This window comes from Dipodomys merriami, unplaced genomic scaffold, assembly GCF_024711535.1.
Source record: "Dipodomys merriami isolate MVZ:Mamm:240054 unplaced genomic scaffold, mDipMer1.0.p SCAF_433, whole genome shotgun sequence".
Lineage (NCBI taxonomy): Eukaryota > Metazoa > Chordata > Mammalia > Rodentia > Heteromyidae > Dipodomys > Dipodomys merriami.
The window spans coordinates 537,413-557,291 of record NW_027205971.1 but is presented as its reverse complement, the minus strand read 5'-3'; the positions used below and the strand labels follow the sequence as shown (position 1 = coordinate 557,291).

The 19,879-nt window shown below is 40.1% G+C and overlaps 1 protein-coding gene across 2 annotated transcripts in view; it reads left to right on the top strand.

Annotated features, from left to right (window-relative positions):
• Positions 1 to 19,879, top strand: part of LOC138807781 (serine/threonine-protein kinase TAO3) — a 134,958-nt gene that overhangs the window by 4,315 nt on the left and 110,764 nt on the right. Inside the window, exon 1 of one of the 2 annotated variants that reach the window (XM_069993543.1) lies at positions 7,372 to 7,478. The exons of the other annotated variant lie outside the window; for it this stretch is intronic. The gene's annotated coding sequence lies outside the window, so the exon portion shown is untranslated. Of the gene's footprint in view, positions 1 to 7,371; positions 7,479 to 19,879 lie in introns of those variants that run through there. 2 annotated transcript variants of the gene reach the window in all.

Genomic DNA, 19,879 nt, shown 5'->3' with positions numbered 1-19,879 from the left:
GCCTTGAGTTGGAGAGCTGGGGGACAGCGCCCAGGCCCAGAGTTCAGGTCCCACGACCGGACCCCAAAAAAAAAAATCTCAGGGACGGCACCCAGAGTTCAAGCCCCCTAATATTGGCACCACAAAAAAAAAATCTCAAAGCTCTTTTCATGAAGGTGACAATAGAGGACATTTTGTATTTAGGAATGTTGTTTGACGTTAGCTGATACAGAACAGTTCTGAGCAGGTTGCTAGTGTGGAACTTGATGTGGTTATGAAATTTCCACTCAGTGGATATCCTCCCCTGAGAAATAGAAAAGCAGATGAAAGGGACAACAGCTCAAACACAAATTAAAAATATCAGACATTATCATTTTGGTGGGATGGAGTGTAATTTTTTACATTAAATTTATTTTTCCAGAATGCTAGATAAAATTCAAATAAAAGCCAGGTAACTCAAGGTTATTTAAAAGGGCAGTGTATTTGTTATGTAGTGCACAATATATATGTATATGTACATGTGCATATAATATATATATATATATTACATACAATGCTCTGTGATATGCCAGTAATTCTACAATATAATAGAGAAATTCATGATGTACTACCTGGTTGTTGTTGGGGTTTTTTGTTTGTTCTCTTGTGTCTTTTTGGTGGTAGTGGTGAGGTTTGAACTCAGGGCTTTCCTCTTGACAGGCAGGCACTGCATTGCTGAGCCTCCCCTCCAACTCCTTTTCGCACTGCTCGTTTTGAGATATAGTCTCACTGTTTGCCCAGTGTGTCATTCCTGGATCACCATCATCCTGTTTCATCCTTCCTGCCTTTACAGGTACCATTGCACACAGCTTCTTCCACCCAGATACAAGCTTAAAACCTTTTTTCTCTAGGCTGGCCTAAAGCCATAATCATCCCAATCTCAGCCTCTCATGTAGCTGGGATGAGAAGCACATGCCACTGTAGCCATATATTGCTTATAAAGGGCTCTTGCATCTCTGCCTGGGCCAGCCTTAAATTGTGATCCTCCCGATTTCAGCCCCCTGAGTAGCTAAGGTTACAGGCCTGAACTACTGTGCCTGGCTTCTGATAGAATTCTTAGTGACAGGGAAGGCCTCTAATAATTTTTTATTCCATGGGATAGGAGGAAGGGAAAGGGAGTATAGGAATTCTGTGGGAATTGTTATTTCAAAAACTAAAACTTATAGGACAAGAAACTATAAGTATTAAGTCTGTATGCCTTCATTCATTTAAACCATTTATTTTCTGTTTAAAAAGATAAAGAAGAGGGGCTGGGAAGGTAGCTCCGTGGTAGAGTGCTTGCTTTGCATGCATGAGGCCCTGGGCTCGATTCCTCAGCACCACATAAGCAGAAAAAGCTGGAAGTGGCACTGTGGCTCAAGTGGAAGAGCGCTATCCTTGAGCTGAAGAGCTGAGGGACAGCGCCCAGGCCCAGAGTTCAGGCCCCAGGACTGACAAAAAAAAAAAAAAAAAGATAAAGAAGAGATTAAGATGCCCTTCCAAAGGAATGGTTGCAGCCATCTCTGATGGAAGTTCCCCTGGGTTCTTTAACTATCCTCAGTTGTAGTTTAGCAAGATCCAAATTCTGCCCAGGAAACAATAACCCACTTCACACTTCCTTTACCCCTTGAGTCCTGTACAGTCAAGCCATTGTAATCTCACTGGAGAGCTGCATATCTAATTTGGTTTAATGTTTAAGCCAGCCTGCATAAATGTCCCGGTTGCTTGCCAGTATTCATATCTACTGGTTTTAGGTTTATTTTCTGTACACTTTTAGCTTAAAAGCCTTTTTTCCTTTGTAATTTTCCCCTTTTCCTCGGTTTCTTCCCTCTTCCCCAAAAGTAAACATACAGACACAAGAAAGACACAAAGAAAGGGAGTGGAAGGATGTGAGAGAGAAAGCAAGAAATATTCCATCTAAAAAATATTTTGTGACCCTTCAAAGAGAAAATATCTTTCAGTTCCTCAGTGTTTGATTCCTGCCAATCACAATAGTTTTTTGAGTTTTTTTTTGAGTTGTGAGAGATTGCGCAGTTGTATTTCAGCATCGAGTTTAGTTTGTAATTGTTTAGCCTACACACTCATTTCATTGATTTCTTTGTTAGAAGTCTGTTACTGTTTCTTAGATTCAGCTTAGAAAAAGAAATACATGGTATTTATTTATGGCCTATCTGTAATTCTACATTAATTAGGGTGAGATTGTGGGCTGAATAAAAAGCAATTTAGGGTTTAGAGGCATGGCCCAGTTGGTAGAGCCCCAGCTAATGAGGGGAAGCGTCAGATAGAGTTCCAGTCCTGGTTGCAGACAAAAAGAAAAAAATTATTTATTTAATTTTATGTGTCTCATTTTCTGTCTAATGACACTGGCTTATAACCAGAGTGATCCAGAATAATGACAATTCAAATACATTTACCTATTACAATAGATGGCACTAATCAAGGCACAATCCTTTCTTCCTTCCTTCCTTTCACTCTCTCTCCCCCTCTGCCTCTTTCTCCTTCCTTCCTTCCTTCCTTCCTTCCTTCCTTCCTTCCTTCCTTCCTTCCTTCCTTCCTTCCTGCTGGAACTAGATTTGAACTCAGGCCCTCTTGCTCTCCCTTACCTTTTTCAGTTCAAGACTGGTGCTTTAGAACTTGAGTCACACCTCAATTTCTGGCTTATTGTTGGTTAATTGGAGATAAGCCTTTCACACTTACCTGCTCTGTGTGGCTTTGATCCTCAGATCTCATTCTCCTGAGAAGTTAGGATTACAGGTGTGAGCTATCATGCCTTGCTTCAGATATTCCTAATATTTTCATCCTCTGAGAGAACTGACTGACTTTCCCAGGGTCATGTGTACCATAAGTGGAAGGCTCTGGATTCAGAGTCTGGGAGGACAGCTCCAGTTTCTTAGGGTTTCTCAACTATGGCTCTCTTGATACTTAGGGACCTCAGAATTCTTTGTGCAAGGCTGTCTTCTGCATCTTCTCTGGTCTTGATGATTCACTAGATGCCTATAGCATACTTACCAAGCTATGAGAACTCAAAAGGGGTTGCTATCTATCCCTGGGGAGTAAAATTCTCCTCTTGGAACTCAGCATGCACATTACCATCTTTTATTTCAGAGCCAGTATGTATAATGCATGTTTGTTTGTTTTTTATTGTGCTAGTACTGGGACTTGAACTCAGAACCTTAGTTTTTTCACTCAAGACTGGCACTCTACCACTTGAGCCACACCTCCACTTCCAGCTTTTTGGATTTTTGCTTAATTGGAGATAAGAGTCTTAATGACTTTTTATGTCTATACTGGCTTCAAATCTCAATCCTCCTGAGTTATCTAGGTGGCCTGAGCCACCAGTGTCTGGCTTTGAGGATCTTAATAAAGTTCTCAGGAATGACTCCTATGTCAATTTTCCATTCACCTTTTTGTCCTTCTGAGATGCCATACACTGTTAGTCTTTTGCTCTGCCTAGAGGACATTCTGGTTTTCTTTTCTTTTCTTTTCTTTTCTTTTCTTTTCTTTTCTTTTCTTTTCTTTTTTTTGCCGGTTGTGGACCTGAACTCTGGGCCTAGGCGCTGTCCCTCAGCTCTTCAGCTCAAGGCGAGCGCTCTACCGCTTGAGCCACAGCACCACTTCTGGCTTTTTCTGTTTATGTGGTGCTGAGGAATCGAACCCAGGGCCTAATGCATGCAAAGCAAGCACTCTACCACTGAGCCACCTTCCCAGCCCGACATTCTGATTTTGTATGTAAGTTCAAAACCTCTAACTTGGCCTACTGACCTGAGTACAGATTTATCAACCTGTTCTTAGGTTTTATCACCTGATTTGTACCCACAAAGACATCCTTTGCCCCATCAGACTGGCCTGCTTACTAGTCAACTTCTTCCTACTTTGCCACCCTCTGGTCTTGTTCCTGCTCTTTCTCTTGCCTACATACCCCTGTTCCTCATTTTATAGATTTTTTTTCTTTCCAGTGCTTGGGATGGAAATATCCAGGCAAGCATCTTACTACTGAGCTACAGTCTTATCTTTCATGAGGTCATTTCTGATCATCCTCCTTGTTTCTCTCTCCTTTGCATTCCCTAAATTCTGTGCTTTTTCTTATTACATAATATTCTTTTATGTTAAATTATAGTGTTTGTCCTTGTGTCATGCTTACTGACAGCCATCTTTTCTCTTTTCTTTTCTTTTCTTTTTTTTTTTTTTTTTGCCAGTTCTGGTGCTTGAATTCAGGGGCTTGAACTCAGGGCCTAAAGCTCAGTCCCTGAGTTTCTTTTGCTCAAGGCTAGCACTCTACCACTTGAGCCACAACACCACTTCCGGCTTTTTCTGTTTATGTGGTACTAAGGAACCGAACCTAGGGCTTCATGCATGCTAGGCAAGCACTCTAACACTAAGCCATATTTCCAGCCCTGACATCCATTTTCTTGATTTCAAAAGGATGGTGTCTGATGCCTTTTAACTAACATCCTAATTGTTGAATTGTATTAAATTTAAGGACTTATTTTAGGCTCAAATAATATTTAAGTGTAATTATACAGATAATTATTGCTGCCAGTGAAGACAGCAGGGGTAATTCCTAAGGGGAGAATTCACTTCTGACCCTGACAGTTGATAAACCTGATAGATTAATATATGTTTATAGGGCTGGGAAGGTGGCTCAGTGGTAGAGTGCTTGCCTTGCATGCCTGAGGCCCTGGGTTCAATTCCTCAGCACCACATAAGCAAAAAAAAAAGCCGGAAGTGGTGCTGTGGCTCAAGTGGTAGAGCGCTAGCCTTGAGCTGAAGAGCTGAGGGACAGCGCCCAGGCCCAGAGTTCAGGCTCCACAATCGGACCCCCCCAAAATAATAATAATATATGTTTATAATGTTGTTATATTATAGTTAGTATATGTAAACTTTTTTATGGTACTAAGGATTGATCTACCACTTTAGCCATGCCTCCAGCCCAGTTTTTTTAATGCCAGCCCTGGGGCTTGAACTCTAAACCTTGGGCACTGTCCCTGGGCTCTACCACTTGAGCCATAGTGCCACTTCTGGCTGTTTCTATGATTAATTGGAGATATGAGTGTCATGGACTTTCCTGCCCAGGCTGGCTTTGAACCACCATCCTCAGATATCAGCCTCCTGAGTAGCTAGGATTACAGGTGTAAACCTCTGGCATCCCACTCTAGCCCAGGTTTTTGTGGGTTAATTGGAGATAGAGTCTCAAAGATTTTTCTGCTTGGGCTGGCTTTGAACCTCTATCTTCTGGATCTCAGCCAGATCCTCCTGAGTATTATTTTAAACATAAGGAAGTAAAGTATAGTAAAGTATAGCTTAAAATGGTAGATTTTATCTGTATATGTTGCTCTCTGGGTTTTTCATTCTTCTTTAAACAGTCCTGAATTTAGTATTTCTGTTGCTGTTGAATGCAAATAAAATCCATTCCTACCATTTCACACCATATACCTGAGATGTCTGTGTCTCAGTCTGGCTAAAACCTGTGAAAACTGTTTATTATCACACAGACTAATGGATGGATGTCTGTTGATGTTGCCTTAGGCACTGAACACTGGTAACATCAAAATAACAATATGGAAAATTATGGACAAGAGCATTATCCCTGTTTTAAAACAACAACAAGAAAAAAACCACCTGATTTTCTTTTTCTTTTCTTTTTTTTTTGTTCGGTCATGGGGCTTGAACTCTGGGCTTGGGCGCTGTCTCTGCCTCTTCAGCTCAAGGCAAGTGCTCTACCACTTGAGCCACAGAGCCACTTCCGGTTTTCTAGTGGTTTATTGCAGATAAGAGTCTCAGGGAGTTTCCCGTCCGGGCTGGCTTTAAACTGTGATCCTCAGATCTCAGCCTCCTGAGTAGCTAGGATTACAGGTGTGAGCTACCCGCGCCCTGCCACACCTGATTTTCTTAGATGCTGATATTGATCCTGAAAATTGGTCAGCTCTGGTTTCTGGGGTTACTATCATTTTTCTGCATGTACATTTTTCTATATGAGTATGGAATGTGCTTTAAGCCTAAATTAAAATAACTTAGTCACTGGTGACTCATGGTGAGAAGTTTTTCCTTTTCCTGCTAGACCCTATGCCATTGCCTCCAACATGCTTGTTTGAAATGTTTGGAAAACATTTAATATATATATATATATATATATATATATATATATTTTTTTTTTTTTTTTTTTTTTTTTTTTTTTTTTTTGGTCCGGTCCTGGGGCCTGAACTCTGGGCCTGGGCGCTGTCCCTCAGCTCTTCAGCTCAAGGCTAGCGCTCTACCACTTGAGCCACAGCACCACTTCTGGCTTTTTTCTTTTTGCTTATGTGGTGCTGAGGAATGGAACCCAGGGCCTCAGGCATGCAAGTCAAGCGCTCTACCACTGAGCCACCTTCCCAGCCCCTTAAAATATATTTTTTAAAAATCCTTACTTTTGTGTACTGGGTTCTAGAAAAAGAGGTTTGTTATTTGTTTTTAGTTTTTTTGTTTGTTTGTTTTCCAGTCGTGGGGTCTGAACTCTGGGCTTGGGCACTGTCCCTCAGCTCTTCAATTCAAGGCTACCACTTGAGCCACAGCGCCACTTCCAGCTTTTTCTGTTTTTGTGGTACTGAAGAATGAACTCAGGGCCTCATGTATGCAAGGCAAGCACTCTACCACTGAGCCACCTTCCCAGCCCTTGTTATTTGTTTTTGCTTGTTGTTTGTTTGCTTGGGTTTTGGGGGTTTTTTTTGTTTGTTTTTGTCAGTAGTGCGGCTTGAACTCTGGGCCTGGGTGCTGTCCCTGCACTCTTCAGCTCAAGCCAAGTGTTCTACCTCTTGAGCCACAATGCTACTTCCAGTTTTCTAGTGGTTTATTGGAGATCAGAGTCTCACGGACTTTTCTGCCTGGACTGGCTTTGAACCGTGATCCTCAGATCTCAGCCTCCTGAGTAGCTAGGCTTACGGCATGAGCCACTGGCGCCTGGCTTGCTTTTTTTTTTTTTTTTAACTGAGTCTTGCTGTGCAGCTTAGGTTGCCCTCAAAGTCAGTCCTCCTAATGTCAGCCTCTCAAGTGCTGGGACTACAGATCTCACCACCAGACCTGACTGGAAAAGCCCTTTTAGGTTTAATATGATAACCATAATTACAATGCTTTAACAAGATGATTATCGTCATTTCATAATCAACCTAGTTTGGAAGGCTCGTAGTATTAGCTCAAGATGGTCCTGTCCTGAAATTCTATGACATTTTAAATCTCCCTTTGTGAATTACATACAAGCGGAAGAGTAGATTGGCACCACCCATTGGCTCATGCACCTGTAAGAACCAATGGGAGGGAACAGGAAATACCTCAGCCTGCTGAGTGATAGCAGAGTGGGGCACCCAGAGCATTCTGCTGTCTCTGCAGTTCCTTGTTGGGATCATACCAGGCTTCTTGAAGATTCTTCTTTATACACGCTTAAAAGAGCACTTAATTTGGAATTTAAAATGTGAATGGTTATTCGTCTTTCCTACATTATCGAGGAGTTGGTAAGTAGTCCTTTCTCTTCCTCCTGTCCAATGCTTTGTCCCATCTTGAGCATGCTGGGTGGGAGAGAGTGCATAAAACATTAAAACCTGAGCTGAAAGGATTATTGACAGCAGTAACCTGCTCTAATATTTACATGTTCCCTCCATAATGGTAGGCATGATCAGAATATCTTTGTTTTTTACCTAAGATTTGTGTAGCCTGAGTGTGGTTTTTCTCTTTTGTAGGGGTATAGGGGAAGTCCTGGAAACATTTTTAGAAAATTCTTTCCCAAGGATCAGCATGTAAAGCCGTAGAAAGTGTTTGTGATGTTAATTGTCCGATCAGGAAGTCCTGTGTTTGAATCTCGCTTATAAAACTTAGGTATCTGTAATAACTTCCTTTCTGGGGATGAAAGTCCTTGATAGCCTAGTGGTATTTTTTTAAGTGAAATTGTCTTCAGTTTTATCGTTCCTCTAAGTAGGAGACACCTTTTTTTTTTAAGCCATCTTAAGGGCCAATTTACCAATTGCTGTGGCACATAAAGTGTGTTTAGGGACTATGGTCTGTTGGATTGGAAAGACTGACACCTGCATTTCACATGTACTTTGCATGGTCTTCTAGTTTGCATTAAATACCTTATTGGAAATGGCTCCATTCTTACCAGTGTTAATGCACAAGAGTAACTTAAACTCCCTGTTGAATTTCATGTGAATATTTATGGCCTTAACTCAAAGTTCAGCTGCAAACCATCAACCCCAAAAGCCATTGCATTCATATGCTCTATTTATTTTAATTTGTAGTTTGATATTCTAAAATAAACATTAAGGTCATTTTTTAATTGGGCCTTTGTTTGATTTTTTGAGGGGGTAAACATCAAAATCTTAGCATATGAGTCTTTTATTTAAAAAAGGTTTAAATTTACTAGAGGTCATCTTTATTAAGGATGGATGCAATATATGCTAATGTGTGGTATTACTTTAAAGCAGTTTTTGAAAATGAAGCTACTCAAAACAGCACTCTGTTTATCTCAGAGCTCCTTAAAAATATCACTCTTCCTATTTTACTTCTTTCACAGAAACAGAAAACAATATAAAAACTGAATTTACAGGCAGCAAGATCAGAGCATTTGGTCACATCGACTGTGGTTTCTCATGTTTGTAAATAGTGTTAGTTACCTAGAGAAATATGAAGACAAAATATCTTAACTATGAGGTAATTAATAATTGAGACCACTGTAGTCCATAAATATAATTTGATGAAGTAAGCAAGTAGATATTTTTTAATGTGACAACTCACAATTTGCATATTAAAAAAAGTCAATGTGAAACATTTTATAAATCAGTAAAGCTACTCAAAGTGGTTTTGTTTTAGCTTGATTTTGGTTTACCAACTTCATGAGGCCCTCAGACTAAGTTTTAAATAAAATGTATACACTGATCTGTAACCCTGGACAAATCCTTAATTTTGTACATGTTTTATGTGTAAATTCTGTCTTAGAATTGTGTACCGATACAGCTTTCATTCAAGAAGTTTTGAGGGCATAGTCCCTGTGTGGTGGAGTATTTTATCTAATGTATTAACAAAGGAAATTAAAAGTTTCAGATGATTGAAAACATTTTGAAATATGACATATTGTTTATTTCTTTCTTAAGACTTTTGAATGTTTAAAGACTTCTAAGTGTGGCTGATGTGAATTTCAGGTCACATTGGAAAGGAAAAGTTGGCATTTTTGATGGTCTGAAGGTTACATTGGCCATCCAGAAGTGTCCTGGTCACAGCTCAGCTGAGGGTGGGGCAGAGGAAATGGGTGGTGCCCCATAGTGACAGATTATTGCAGATTATATATGGCTGTGTGCCAGAACACCAGTAATGGAAGGGGAAAAGTGGAAGTGACTAACTGTATCTTATTCATTTGTATGTTTATTTCACCATTAGAACAGTTTGCCAGTTTTCTCAGATGACAAGTTTCATACTCCTGAATGACCTGACACGTGCTTTCATCTTCTAGCCCCTCATTTCCTGTGTTCATACTCTTTATCTCTGGTTAGCCCAGATCTATCTCATCGACCCTTCTGTGAAAGGCCACATGTTAGCAGCAATGAGTCGGGAGAGGAGGCAGAACTTCAAAAACCCTAAGTGCTCTATTTCCTAGTTAAATGTATTGCACAATTCTGATATAAGGATGTCCAATTGCAGTCAGACCATTATGTAAAGTACAAAAAAATACTTCCTGTGAAGGAGTTGGTAGCTCTAGATTGTTCTGGTTCAGCTTTAAATTGAGATGCTTACTCTTGCAACATAAAAGGAAGCTTTGTAGAGGAAATATGACATCTGTGCCCAGATGCAAGAGGAGGGAATTACAGTAGAGAATTATTTTTAGAAGTGTCTTATGGATTTATTTTATGTAGAAAGAACTATATTTAAAAGGTTAGTTGTGCTGCTAGGAGTGAGCACAAGTAGCGTGGGTCACTGGAATTCTAAGAAGATTCTTTTCAAGCATCTTTAGGTCATCTGAAGACTACTTAAATCTTCAACTGGCTGAGGAGCTTTATAGATATGACTAACCAAGAAAAATACTTCAACCTTGTCAATACATTGGATTGTGATGTAAAAGAAGTTGTCCTGCTGAAAGGACAGTAAGACTCCCAATTCCTAGTTGTGCCTTGCTACCCTTCACAAACCCAGTATGAAGTTTTCAGTTCAGAGTGAAGGAATCTGTCACCTGATGCCTTCCCTAACTCTTTTACATAGTAAGAAATAAAGCCAGCTTCCATATATATGTAGATTGGGTTTTTGTTGTTGTTATTGTTGTTTGTTTTCTGAGACAGTGTCTCTATATAGTCTAAGCCGGCCTCAAACTCTTCAGTTTTCTGCTCAGCCTTCCAAATGCTGGGGTTACAGGTGTGTACCACCATACCCAGTACCTGTCTCTTACTTTTGAATTTGGTCCCATAGATTTAGAATAGGGAGTCTAATCTAATGATTTACAAGAGCAGGCAGATCAAGTTAGAGAACTTGTCTGCCACCTGCTAGTTTTGTGACCAAGTACAAACCCCATAGCTTCCCTGAAATGTGAGTTCCTTCAGCTATAAACTGGACATTCATATTGGGAAGATCAAGTGAGATACTGTATAGTAAACCAAGGTTGGCTATGCATGGAAAGAAAGAAAACAGTGACCACTGGTGGTTTTACTCTTCCTTATGACTTTGGGGTATTCCAGTTTCATACATAAAGTCATGTCTAGGTAAGAGAATTCATGTTCCGTAACAGAAGTGCCTAGAAAGTGCTATGGGGGCATGTGAATGACGTCTATTGATATTATTTATTATCCTAATTTTGTATATGCCATCCACTCTAAGCTGATAGGAGGAAGGGTGCAAGGTACAGTGCATTTTGACATTATTAGTCAGAATGATTGTCTAGTCAGGCAACTTTTGCATTAGTAAGATTTCTTTCTTTGTTTCACCTCAGATTTTCTTCTCATTTATTTCATTATTTATTTTTGGTCTTGGAGCTCTTTTTGCTCAAGACTAGTACGCTACCACTTTGAGCCACATCGACACTTCAGGTTTTCAGCCTCTTGAGTAGCTAGGATTATAGGCATGAGCCACTAGCACACCTGGCTTCTCAATTTGATAAAATTCTGGAAAGCAACATGACAAAGAATTCATTTAAGTTCCTTTTCGCTGTGTTTATGTGTTTGTTGCTTCTGAGCAGACCACTGTCACATAAATTAGGACTCTGTCTTCAGTCTTTTTTTTTTTCTAGTCCTGGGGCTTGAACTCTGGGCCTGGGCTCTGTCCCTCAGCTCTTCAGCTCAAGGCGAGCACTCTACCACTTGAGCTACAGCATCACTTCTGGTTTTCTGGTGGCTTATTGGATATAAGAGTCTCACGGATTTTCCTGCCCCTGCTAGCTTTAACCCTCGATCCTCAGATCTCAGCCTCCTGAGTAGCTAGGATTACAGGCATGAGCCACTGGTGCCCAGCTGTCTTCAGTTTTTAGATCAGCTACAAATCTTTTAGTCTTTAGTCTTTTGCTTTGGTGAAAACAGACAATATATAATATATATTTGAGTACAGAAAAGGCTTTTATGCAAGGCATAGTGTTGTGTGCATATAATTCCAGAATTTGGAGGCTGAGGCAGGGTGATTACAAGTTCAAGGACAATCTGTATTACATAGTAACTTTGAGGCCAGCCTGTACTACATAGCTTAACCCTGTGTCAAAAAACATAAAAACAGACAAAACCAAAAGAATGTGGAGGGTTTTTTTTTCTATTTTTACTCTCCACATCCTAGAGGCCTATACTCTGTAATTTTACTCATGAATTTAAAACATACAGTGATTGTTAAACAAGCAAATTTTCATGGGATGTGTTATCAATCCAGATGTGAAATTGGGGGGACAGGTCTGTATAAACTGATAAAAACCAAATCATACAACTATTTTTATTATACTTGGTATATGATGGCCTTTGAGAACACATTTCTAGTGTTTGAATTTTCTAGATCTGTATTACATCTTGCTTCATCTTCCTGACTTTGAGCATCCCCATACTTACCCAGCTTCAGTTCTTGTGTTCCCGGACCCATCCTTTCTGTCATTCTAAAGTCAGCCTCTCTCAGCCATATCCTACTTATTTGAGGCTTTCTATGCTACTGTGACTTACTTGGTCTAAAAAGCCATCCTCCAGATTTCTCTGATTATTCAGATTTTTACATTACCTTCAAGACCCTGTACCAATGATACATCCTCTTTGAAGCTTTTCCTGTTACAGCTCTTTACTGGTTTCAGTGCAAATTCCCAGGTGATTTTTATTTTAGCAAACTGATGAACAAAAATGTATGTAGTATTTTATTCACTGCTGTATCTTCACTAAGGTAAACATTTGGGTGGTTGGTAATTAGCGAATACTAATTTCATATACTAACAGGCCCCACTGTGACATTTCCATACATAAATATGTTGTGAGTTAATTGTGACCCTCTTCCAGATACTCTCTTTGTTCTCCCCATCCTATTCCCTAGTAGCTCCCTTCCTACCCCTCCTTCATCTTTTTAAATTCTGCTTTCTACAAAAGAGAAACTTGTTTCATGTAGTTTAATATGATTACATCTATTTTGATCCATTTTCCTACAAATGACATGATTTTATTCTTTATGACAAAATAATACGTGTGTGTGTGTGTGTGTGTGTGTGTGCGTGCGCGCATGCGCGCACTCTCTCTCTCTCTCTCTCTCTCTCTCTCTCTCTCTCTCTCTCTCTCTCTCTCTCTCTCTCTCTCTCCAGCTGGTACTGGGTCTGCTCAATTCTGGGACTCAGTCTTGAGCCACAGATCCACTTCCAGCTTTTTGGTGGTTAATTGTAGGCAAGAGTTTCAGGCTGGTCCTCAGATCTTCACCTCCTTAGCTAAGATTGCAAGCATGAGCCACCAGTACTGAGTATGATGAGTAGTCTTTAATTCCTCATAAGCAGCTCCAATTTCCTACTACCTTGAAAGCACTATGGAGAACAAATAAGACTCCTACTACTAGTCATATTCAGTTAGTGAAATTCAGAAGTGTCCCTGTCCTTTAAAAACAGGCCCAAGGGTGCCAGTACTGTCAAGAAGTTGTCAGTTATTTTCTTTTTTTTTTTTTTGTCGGCCGTGGGGCTTGAACTCTGGGCCTGGGCGCTGTCCCTCAGCTCTTCAGCTCAAGGCGAGCGCTCTACCACTTGAGCTACAGCGCCACTTCCGGTTTTCTGGTGGTTTATTGGAGATAGGAGTCTCACGGTCTCTCCTGCCCGGGCTGGCTTTGAACCGCGATCCTCAGATCTCAGCCTCCTGAGTAGCTAGGATTACAGGCGTGAGCCACCAGCGCCCGGCTTGTCAGTTATTTTCTGTGGATGAAGAAGAGATGGCTTATGATGGAGAGAGGCAAGCTGGGAAATGGAATTTGAGCTGAGTATTGAGTGCTGGCCAGTTCTTCAGCAGGTATGGTAGGATGTATTCAATGTTTTGTTTTGTTTTTCCAGCCTAGTTCAGACATGGAAAACAAAACTAGTATAGTTAGGACAGTTGCAAATCAAAGGCCTTTGAATCACATACCAAGATTTTGAACAGGAAATTGTGGGGAGCCACTTAAGGTATTTGAATAGAAGGGATGCAATCAGAGCCTTTGAAAGACTACTCCATGGATAGCTTATAGAATAACTTCAAGGAAGAAAGAGATTGGGAATGAGAATTTGGATTGGTGATGAGGTTCTATGAACTAGGACAGCCTCTATGAGAAAGAAGAAAAGCAGCTTGTAAGAGATTTATTGAGGGCATTAACAGCTTGGGGGAGAGCTAAGTGTACAGGAGAGAATGAGATGGACAGGAGAAAGTGCAGAGAGAAGCCGCCCAGCACAGATGCCCATGTGAGCAGGGAGGAGGAGGAGGAGGAGAAGCCAGTAGAGGAGGTGGACAACTGCGGTCTCACACAAATCAAGAAATCAGAGCCTTTCAAGGAGGTGTGGCAGAGAGGTTCTAGAAAGTACAGCCCAAAGAGACACCTGTTGCGTTTAGAGATGAGGAGGTTGGAGCTAGTGAGCTTACTAGTTGCAGAGTTATCTTTCTTCTTGGAAAGGTCTCCTTCACTCCTCAACAAAGGGTGCCTGGAGTGTACCATAGGCCTGAAGGAAAGGTAGATACGGGCAAGTTAATGAAATGAGCAGGCCACAGGCTAAAGAATTAAGAAACCATTTGCTAGGGAGAGGTGGGTAACCTGGAAAAAAAAAAAAAAACAGGTAGAAGAAGCCAGTTGATATACATGGAAATTTCTAGATGGAATGGAAAAAAGTTGAGGACATTGAATGGCGTGGATGTGGAATTTATAGTATTATTGCTTGTAAGTAGTACTTAGAATTAGAAAATAAATGCCTTGAGTCACTTCAAGCATATGTGGAAAGGTTAAATTCTGTCACTGCTATGTGTTTCATTCTTTATATATTGACTATGTATTTTCTAATGCGTTTAAATACATTTGACTGCAAAAGCAGAGCTTCATGGTGTAATTATACAGGCCATTAGTTAGGCCAGTCAAGACCACGTTTCTTGTCATTTTCAAGCTGTGTATTTTGAATGCTAATAATAGTAGATATTATTAGCACAGCATTTAGTTTAAAAATTAGTTTATAATCCTAGGTTTAAAATTATCATACAAATGTTTTATTCTTTCTAAAAGATACCCCCAGAAGAATATATTTTCTCTAGACTATGAATTTGTTAAAAATACATTCTAGAGTGTGACAAGTACTAGGCTAAATTCTTTTTTTGGGGGTCCGGTCGTGGGGCCTGAACTCTGGGCCTGGGCGCTGTCCCTCAGCTCTTCAGCTCAAGGCGAGCACTCTACCACTTGAGCCACAGCGCCACTTCCGGCTTTTTTCTTTTTGCTTATGTAGTGCTGAAGAATCGAACCCAGGGCCTCATGCATGCAAGGCAAGTGCTCCACCACTGAGCCACCTTCCCAGCCCTTGGCTAACATCTTAATCTGCACAATGACTATAAAAAACTAATGATGAACATATGTCACTTTGCAATTATGAGTGTCCTGTATTCAGATGTTACAAAAAATCAGTTCCATCTCAGTCCCAAAATTGGAGATTCCTAGTAAGAAGACTGGGTAAATTAATAAGTATGGAAGCAAATACCTTCTTCATTTCTTTTAATGCTTTTTCCAGCAAAGTGATGGGAAGTCCCTCCCTCTTATGTACTTCTTAACCACCACACAAATAATACATGCTTTTTGCTTGAATCCATAGACATACATCTGCATAACTAGAAGATAAAACTTGCCAGGTGTTGATGGTTTACACCTATAATCCTAGCTACTCAGGAGGCTGAAATTTGAGGATCTTGATTCAAAGCCAGCCTGGACAGGAAAGTCCGTGAGACTTTTTTTTTTTTTTTTGGTCGGTCATAGGGCTTGAACTCTGGGCCTGAGCACTGTCCCTCAGCTCTTCAGCTCAAGGCAAGCAGTCTACCACTTGAGATACAGCACCACTTCCAGTTTTCTGGTGTTTTATTGGAGATAAGTGTTTCACGGACTTTTCTGCCCGGGCTGGCTTTGAACCTCGATCCTCAGATCTCAGCCTCCTGAGTAGCTAGGATTACAGGCATGAGCCACTGGCACCCGGCTTGTGAGACTCATCTCCAGTTAACTACCAGTAAACAGAAAGTGGTGAAGTGGTGCTGTGGCTCAAAGTGGTAGAGTAGTAGCCTTGAGCTAAAGAGCTAGAGACAGGGCCCAGGCCCTGAGTTCAAGTCCCATGACTGACAAAAAAAGATTAAAAAGTACATTTTATACTTAGATATATGTTGACATTTGTCTATAATAACCTTAGCTTTGGTCTATGTATCTTTTTTTAAGGTAAAGTATTTGTAAAAGTAGTGATTAGGTTATATTGTATACATTCTTTTATAAGCTGCTTTGTTGTTGTTCTTACTTTAACAGTATGTCATTAGATCAACAAATAGTCATTTTGGATATGAACTTATTCCACCTCATTTTCTTTATTTTTGTCTTTTTTGTTTTGTTTTGTTAGCCCTAGGTCTGGCCAACTGTCCCAGAGCCTCTTTCTGCTCAAGGCTAGCACTTTCCCACTTTGAGCCACAGCTCACTTCTAGTTCCTGGTAGTTTAGAGATTAGAATCTCATGGACTTTCCTGTCAGAGTTGGCTTTGAACTGCAATCCTCAGATCTTAGCATCTTGACTAGCTAGGATTACTGACATGAGCCACCAGCACCAGGCCTGAAATGTGTTTGTTTTTAGGTTTTGGGCTTTTTGGTCTTTTGGGTTTTTAGGTGTTTTTTTTTGTTGTTGTTTTTTGTTTTTTTTGCCAGTCCTGCAGCTTGAACTCAGGGCCTGGGTACTATTGTGGGGCTTTTTTTGCACTCTACCATTTGAGCCACTTCCAGATTTTTCTGTTTTTATGTGGTACTGAGGAATCAAACCCGGGGCTTCATGTGTGCTAGGCAAGCAAGCAGTTTACCACTAAGCCACATTTCCAGCCCTCTTTTTAGTCTTTATTTTTGCAGAGTTCTCATCATTTCCTAGTTATGCTGTCTCTTTCTCTCCCTCCCTTGACCCCTCTTCTCCCACCCCACCCCCCACTCCCTGTCCGATCCCCTGTCTCTATCTCCAGTACAACTTTAGGTTTCTTTCCAGTCACAAGAAGATTTGACAGCAGACAGACCTTGAGAACTTAGTTACCTGAAACATGGCTTTCTTGTTTGTCTGTTTTTAAATATGGTAAACAGAACTTTTACCCTATAGTCCTGACAAAGACACTCATTGTTTGACATTATGTTCCCTTTTTCATCCACACACTAGGATCACAAGCTAGGTTCTGACAGTTTTTCCAAGTAACAGGGCTTGAGAGAATGGAGACTTATCTCCTGGACACATGCTCTGTACTCGGCCTTCTTACACTGCAGCCAGCTCCTTTAGCACTTCTTTCCTCAGCCAATCACCAGCCTTCCTTCCCTTGCATTCCTGCCTAGGGAATTTGGGGTGCCAGAATGCTAGTCTTGCCTTCAAACCTCTTGGTGATAGCCCTTTGAGATCATTACTGAGATTTTTGGATTTGTCCAAAGTAGCCAACTACTTGAATCACTTACTCAATGAATAGTTTTAGTCCATCATTCTAAGAGCTCTGTGTCATTTCTTTAATTTATTCATTTTTTAAAAATTAAGTTTCTATTCTGATCGGACCCTGAAGTATAAATAGTTTCATCCTTATTACATGTGAAGTAGAATCTGCTTCAAAAAAGAAAAGGACTGAGTGATCAAGCATATTAAGCTTATGAAACTTGTTAGTGATCCTTAGTAATCTAACACCTTGGAAGAACAGATTAAAGTTCTCATTATCCTTGACAAGGTGAAAGGGTGATGGGTATTAACAAGAGGAAGATGTCTAAAGACCTATCTGAGTGAGTTCACAAGGGACTAAACAATGAAGTGTCGGTAACAGAGGTCTCCTGACTGTGCAAATGCACAAGAAGAAATGCATCATGTTAAGCATGGGAAAGCAAAAGACTACTATAGTATTCATAGCATTAATAGATATTATTAGCAGTTATTAATACTACCAGCTTCAACATACTAGTAGTGTTATTGTTTATAATATTTATATACTACAATGTATTATTATACTAGTGCACTAGTATCAATATTCTATTAGTTGTACTCTTTTTGTGTGTGTATTTTGTTGTTTTTTTTTTAACTCGGCCTGGGTGCTATCCTTAAGCTCCTTTTTATCACGGGTACCACTCTACCACTTTAGCTACAGCACCACTTCCAGCTTTTTCTTTTTCTTTTTCTCTTTCTCCTTTCTTTCTCTCTCTCTTTCTTTCCTTCCTTCCTTCCTTTCTTCCTTCCTTCCTTCCTTCCTTTCTTCCTTCCTTCCTTTCCTTCTTTCTTTCTTTCTTTCTTTCTTTCTTCCTTCCTTCCTTCCTTCCTTCCTTCCTTCCTTCCTTCCTTCCTTCCTTTCTTTCTTTCTTTCTTTCTTTCTTTCTTTCTTTCTTTCTTTCTTTCTTTCTTTCTTTCTTTCTTTCTTTCTTTCTTTCTTTCTTTCTTTCTTTCTTTTTGTCCTGGGTTCTGAACTCAGGGCCTGGGCACTGTCCCTGAGCTTCTTTTGCTCAAGGCTAGCAGTCTATCACTTGAGCCACAACACCACTTCAGGCTTTTTCTGTTTATATAGTACTGAGGAATTGAATTGAGGAATTGCATGCTAGGCTAAGCCCCATTGCCAGCCCTCCAGCTTTTTCTATGATTAATTGGAAATAAATCCCAGCGACTGGCTGCCCAGGCTGGCTTTGTACTGTGATCCTCAGATATCAGCCTCCCGGGTAGTAGGATTATAGGCAAGCACTCTACCACTAAGCCACATTCCCAGCAGGAAGCCATATTTTTAGATTTTTAATTGGCAATTGCTTTTTCTTTTCCTCCCTTCCCCCTTCCTTCCTTCTTTCCTTCCTTCCTTCCTTCTTCCTTCCCTTCCTTCCTTCCTTTCTTCCTTCCTTCTTTCCTCTTCTGGGAAATGAACCAAGGGCCTTAAGCTAGGTTAGGGCTCCTACAATATGAGCCACATGCCCAGCCCTTGACACCACAATTTTTTTTAATGCCAGTACTGGGGCTTGAACTCAAGAATATCATGAACTCTTGCTTTGCTTGATTCACTCAAGCCTGGCATGTTACCACTTGAGCCACAGCTCCACTCACTTCCAGATTTTTGCTGGATAATTAGAGATAAGAGTCTCTCACATTTATCTTCCCAGGCTGGCTTAGAACCAAGATCTTCTAGGTCTCAAATCTTTTGAGTAGCTATAGAATTATGGTGTGAGGCCACCAGTTCCTGGCTCCAGTTTTCCATAAAAATACTTTTGTTTTTCATTAGTGAATTTACTGTGAAATGCTATCTTTAATATACCAATAGATGTATAAAGAACCACAAAGTGATCTTTTTACACCCAATACACACCTAATATGCATATTTTATTAGACCTGCTAAGATTTTCTAATGTCAAACAAAAAAACACCATCAAATATTTTATATTGGATATTTTATTTATGGATAGGACACACATCTGCAACCCTTTGTTACCATATTATACAAGTAGAGCCTAGCACTGTTGATTTCTGCATGCTGCTGTAGATGGTGGGTTTCTAATCTTTATTTTTTTCAGATATATTTCTTTATTCTTGTGTAACCATATTGTTCAACATGTCAGAGGAACTATCAACTTTACTAATCATTGCAAAAGGATCAAACTCAAAGTTATTTTAAGTTGTGCTAATAAAACTGTGACTGATCATATTTGCCTATCTGTCAGCAAATTAGAATACGCTGTCAGCAGATTGCTTCCTGATGGTACTCTTGCACTTGGAAGGCCTGATATCACCCCACTATCAAAGCTGCCTCTTCTGAGAGCAGGAAGCCACAGGATCCCTCCCAACTCTGAGGTCCTGTGATCTCAAGTTCATTTCAAATAAAGAAGCAAGCTATTTGGACAAAATAAAACAGTGAAAATGTTAAGTAAACAAACGCGAGATCATGGAAGGATTTTGTTAGCATGGCCCAGTAGACTTCCTTGATAAAACTCATATCGTATTTAAACCCATCAGTGTGGAAGGAAGTGTTTTGAATCAAAGGATAAATGAAATCAGCTATTTCCCATCTCTGTTTCCCCCTCAGTTTGCTTAGTTTGACCCAGCATGTATACTTGTGAGCATACCTTATCAGTGCTACCCTGCTGGGGTGAACTCGTCTGGATGTTTACTACGTTTATATTGGGTTTAATTATTTAAAACTTTTATTTTAGTTATTTAATTATTAAAAACTTTTGAGTTGATTATTTCCATTAAAATAAAAATGGATAGATCAATAATGTTAGGA